The following is a 6000-nucleotide window of genomic DNA, read 5'->3' on the forward strand; positions in this document are numbered from 1 at the left end:
CCTCTCATCTCTTTCCCGATACTGACTTCTTCTCTTCCCAGGCAACAAGGAAGTAAAACAGTTTCCTACCTCTCAATGTGCACATTAAGAAAGTTGCTCTTTGTAGAGAGAACCGGATTGTCTAAAATAAAACTTTTACTAATAATCAACCATGATTTTTGTTGAAATGTAGACCTCCACTTGCATTTGCTGGCATTTGAAATTTCCAGAGTGCTGCTTCTTCTACACCCTTTATTGCTGAACCCAGAATTCAAGCCAGTCCTTCCCTCCTTACAAGACACATGTCTGTGCGTGCGCATGCACGCACACGCGCGGGGGCACACACACACACAGTTCCCCCTCCTCCACACCCACTCAACTACACTGAGTTGGAGCCCAGCTGGCCCTATTAGAACAGAACAGGAGGCCGGGTGTGGTGGCTCAAGCCTGTAATCCCCGCACTTTGGGAGTCCGAGGCGGGTGGATCACGAGGTCAAGAGATCGAGACCATCCTGGTCAACATGGTGAAACCCCGTCTCTACTAAAAATACAAAAAATTAGCTGGGCATGGTGGTACGTGCCTGTAATCCAAGCTACTCGGGAGGCTGAGGCAGGAGAATTGCCTGAACCCAGGAGGCAGAGGTTGCGGTGAGCCAAGATCGCGCCATTGCACTCCAGCCTGGGTAACAAGAGCGAAACTCCATCTCAAAAAAAAAAAAGAACGGAACAGGAAAGCAATGAAACAGACCACACAAATATTCTAAGACTGGCTCCTTGGAAGGAAATTGAGAATTCATTGACATCTCCTCAGGGAAAAGTAAAGTGAAATTGTGTCATTCTCAGACACTCACATAATTAAATTAATGTGAAATTAAAATCAAAATGAAATATTCCTCTTCATGTTAAAAGTAGTTCACTTAAGTAGTCCATGTACAATTGGCTGCTCCTGCAGCACATTATTAAGTGATTTAAAAGATTAATTTTAACACAGATCACAGTTCCAGTGGTTATTATGCTAGCATTAAGCAAACAAGCATCCTGTCCCAGAAAGAACTGATGGTTGCAGGGCAGAAGCACCTTGTCTTGCCCCAGGCAGTACAATTGCATTCATACTTCTTGCTTCAGCCTGCAGTATGCATGTGAGCTTGAATTCATGAAACACTAGGACAGGATCTTTTCCAGGAAGTGAGAACCCGAAGTTGACAGACACATAACCTCATCCAGAATGACAACCAACGAGTTCCTAAAGCACAAATAATCATTTCAACAATTCACAATAATCTACCGTGTACATGCAAAGGCATTCTAGAAAGAACAACAGTAACAAGCCAGTCTTTGCCCCACAAGATTTTCCTCTAAAAACAGATCCATAATCAAATGCTAAGAAAACACATGCCCTAAAGCCTGAAACAAAAATGTGAATGCAAACTACATGGAGTAATGTTCTCTCTGACCAGACACCAGTAAATCCGGTTTACATATGGAAATCGAGCTGCTTTGCTTCCCTGCACATTATCCTAAAGTGAAGGTTAACAGTCTCTTTGACCCTGAGTTCCAAGCAGATAGAAGACTATCAGTGACAATGAATGTCACAGACTGAGTCTTGGACTCAGATGGGAATGGGGGTGGAGATAGAGGAGGAGTCTAAAGGAACAAAGGATTTAGAGCTGGGTCAGCAAACTCTTTCTATAAAGGGGCAGATAATAAGTATTTTAGGCCTTTGGGCTATATGGTCTCCATTGCAACGACCCCACTTAGCTGTTGTAATCTGTTGTAATGCAAATGCTGTAAGTGAATGGGCGTAACCATGTTCCAAGAAAACTGTATTTATTGACAAACACTGAAACTTAAATTTTATATAATTCTCATGTCTCATAAAATACCATTCACCTTTTTTATTTTTGAGACACAGTCTCACCCTTTGCCCAGGCTGGAGTGTAATGGCATGGTCTCAGCTCACTATAACCTCTGCCTCCCAGGTTCAAGTAATTCTCCTGCCTCAGCCTTCCGAGTAGCTGGGACTACAGGCGTGTGCCACACACCCAGCTAATTTTTGTATTTTTAGTAGAGACAGGGTTACACTATGTTGACCAGGCTGGTCTTGAACTCCTGACCTTATGATCCGCCCACCTCGGCCTCCCAAAGTGCTGGAATTATGGGCATGAGCCACCATGCCCAGCCTACCTTTTTTGAATGTTTAAAAATATAAAAACCATTTCTTGCTCATCAACTGTACCACATCAGTCAAGAAGCTGACTTGGCCTATAAGCCATACGTTGCAGACCCCTGATTTAGAGCATTGATTCTCAGACTTGAGTGTGCATTAGTCACAGACAGGATGAGATCAAACACAAATCCTTGGGCCCCACCCCCAGCGTTTCTCATCCCATAGGTCTGGGGCTAGCCTAACCAGATGCATTTCTTACAAGTTCCTGGGTGATATTCATGCCACCAAGACCACAAATGGAGAACTATGGTTTACAGACAAAGCAACAAGATGGAGGAGAGAGGAAAGAAGTAGCCAGGACCGGGCGCAGTGGCTCACGCCTATAATCTCAGCACTTTGGGAGGCCGAGGTGGGCAGATGGCTTGAGGCCAGGAGTTCAAGACAAGCCTGGCCAACATGGTGAAATGCTGGCTCTACTGAAAATACAAAAATTAGTCGAGTATGGTGGCATGTGCCTGTAGTCCAGCTACTCAGGAGATTGAGGAGGAGAATCACTTAAACCTAGGAGGTGGAGGTTGCAGTGAGCCAAGATTGTGCCACTGCACTCCAGCCTGGGTGACAGAGGAAAATAAAAAAAAGGGTCCACGTTGGCCAGGATAAGTCAGCAATAATCATTTGTTTGGGCCAGGTAGAGTTGTTTCATGATCCCTGGGAGAGATTTCATTAAAAACAGCTTGCCTTGTATAAACATAAATAAATAGCTCTTCCTTCAGAGTTGATTCACTTTGACACAGAAATATGAAAAAGCCTATTTATAGTGCCTTTTACACAGACACACGTGAACATTCAGCCAAACACATCTTTGGATGGGGCACCCATCCTCGATCTTAGAGTAGTAAAATTGTAGGTGAAGTAAATTAATTTTTCCTCAATCTGGGTAAGATTTATTTAGGTAAATAATGAGTAAAATTCTTTAGTGTTGAAGACACTTCATCTCCTAGAAGAGCTGGTGCTGGTATGTATAGACTACTTAGGTAACCAGGTTTTCCACATAAAACAGATTTAAAGTTCTCCTGGGAAATGGTTTTACTCAGAGGTAATCTGACACCTTTCCTAAGGAATCACCCTAATTCTGGTTGTTTTACCCCAATCTGTGTATTACTCTTATATAGCAATTGAGTGTTCCTTGTCACCACTCAGCTTATCAATTCAACCACAATAGCTGCCTAGTAGGAAGCCTCCTGTCTTTTCATTTACAAGCTTCTCAAATGAACATGATTAGAACAAACATGACCTCAATTAAGGATGTTATGTCTGGAGGTTTTGTTTTTGTTTTCCTTCCAGTTTCTTATATTCTAAGCGGTCTGGATTTGTGTTTGGTGTCATCCAGGTGACACTCTACTATTCTAGGATCTTTCAATGATGTTTACAGCAGTTTCATTTCAGAAGTCATATCGATGATAAAACATGGAATACTAATCCTATCCTTACAAGTATAATTTGATTTTCAATTCAATCCCTAGTAGCAGGCATCCTCTCTAACAATCTCCCAATAGATGTGCTGGAGTCTTCTGGATTAATTCAATTCATCAGTTGATTGTTAGGGAATAGTCAACCTAGCAGGCAGGCATCTTTAATGCCTTATTACTTGATAAGATATAAAAATACTTCCCAGTTAAATATTTTATCTTAGGCTATCTCAGACTTATTATTAATTCAAGATCCCTTTTACAATTTAGCAGTTATATCTTTTTTTTTTTTTTTTTTTTGAGGCAGAGTCTCTGTATACATAGTCCATTTTCACACTGCTGATGAAGACATACCCGAGACTGGGCAATTTACAAAAGAAGGAGGTTTATTGGACTTACGGTCCCACATGGCTGGGGCCCTCACAATCATGGTGGAAGGCAAGGAGGAGCAAGTCACATCTTACACGGATAGCAGACAAAAAAAGAGATCCTGTGCAGAGAAACTCCCAGGTTTTTTTGTTTTTCTTTGACAGAGTTTCACTCTTGTTGCCCAAGCTGGAGGGCAATGGCGTGATCTCAGCTCACTGTAACCTCAGTCTCCAGGGTTCCAGCAATTCTCCTGCCTCAGCCTCCCAAGAAGCTGGGATTGCAGGTGTGTGCCACCTTGCCTGGCTAATTTTTTGTATTTTTAGTAGAACAGGGTTTCACCATGTTAGCCATGCTGGTCTTGAACTCCTGACCTGAGGTGATCCACCAGTCTCAGCCTCCCAAAGTGCTAGGATCACAGATGTGAGCCACCTGTGCCTGGCCAAAACTCACATTTTTAAAACCATCAGATCACGTGAGACCCATTCACTATCACGAGAATAGCATGGGAAAGACCCAATCCCATGATTCAATCATCTCCCACAGGTCCCTCCCATGACACAGTGGAAATTATGGGAGCTAGAAGATGAGGTTTGGGTGGGGACACATAGCCAAACCATATTAGTCTCTGTTGTTCTGTTGCCCAGGCTGGAGTATTATGGCGCAATCTCAGCTGACTACAACCTCCTCCTCCTGGGTTCAAGTGATTCTCCTGCCTCAGCCTCCTGAGTAGCTGGGAATATAGGTATATGTCACCATACCTGGCTAATTTTTGTATTTTTAGTAGAGACAGGGTTTTGCCATGTTGGCCAGGCTGGTCTCAAATTTCTGACCTTGAGTGATTTGCCCACCTCGGCCTCCCAGAGTGCTGGAATTACAGATGCAAGCCAACACACCCAGCCTCAGTAGCTGTGTCGTGCATGCCCACCTAGCAACTAAATAAACATTCCATATATGCTAATATAGGGTCAACTTAATAGACTACCGCTGGTCAGCCATCTGTGCCATATGCCATCATTCTTCCTGACATGTCTGAATTACAAACTCAACCAAGGGTTCCAGTAATGAATCTAGAAGGTTATTTTTTCACATTTTACTCACTGTAAATTTTATAGGGAAAAAAATGAGGCCTAGAGAATTTAACTAATTTGCACACAGAACAATAATTAGAAAGATTATAATCCAGTTCTAACTCTCAATTCTGTTTATTCGATCTAAGTGAAGAACGATATACAATACTCAGCCACAGTTCATCTAGGTAGAGGGCGGGAGGAAGTAGGAAGTAAATATTAGTACCAAGGAGAGAGAGGAAAATAATACACACACACACACACGTATATATAATTTACAAATGTGTATATATTTGTAAATCATATTTTTATATATAAAGAATATAAATAATTATAAATATTATTAAGCAACACAAGAAAAAGTATGGAGAAAAATAATCATGCACATTTCAAAAGAATACAGAAAGTGGAAGGAATATTGTATTCTCTATGAGAATAAGACAGAAATATTCCCCAAAAGGAGAAAAAACTAAGAAGGAGAAATTATTCATATATTGGTCACATTTATACAATAACTCTTACACTTTTTCAAAAAGCCAACCCTATTTTTGTTTTCACTGAAAAATAGTATGTGTCCCAGACTGTACACTCAATAAATGTTTGTTGAATTGAATTTAAATTATTTTACTTTGGAAAGATTATGTCTTTTTCATAGTGCTCAGAGGAAAAAATCATTAAATAGATTTTTATTCTGCCTTTCTGTTCATAGTGCTGCCCCAGGTGATTTTTTCTTTGCAAGATTATTGTGTTTTGCGTTTCTCTACTGTAGCTCCCTTTTCTGTTCCTACACTAACACTGCAAATAAACAGACCTGCCAATCCTACCATCACATTTCAAAGACTTCAGCAAACATGTCAAGAGTCTTAAATCCCACCAGCTTCTTTAAGAAGCTGAACCTTGATCTTTGTGAGTACGATGCTGCTGTTGCTTCATTTCAAACTCCAGACAA

This window comes from Callithrix jacchus, chromosome 2 (assembly GCF_049354715.1).
Source record: "Callithrix jacchus isolate 240 chromosome 2, calJac240_pri, whole genome shotgun sequence".
NCBI lineage: Eukaryota > Metazoa > Chordata > Mammalia > Primates > Cebidae > Callithrix > Callithrix jacchus.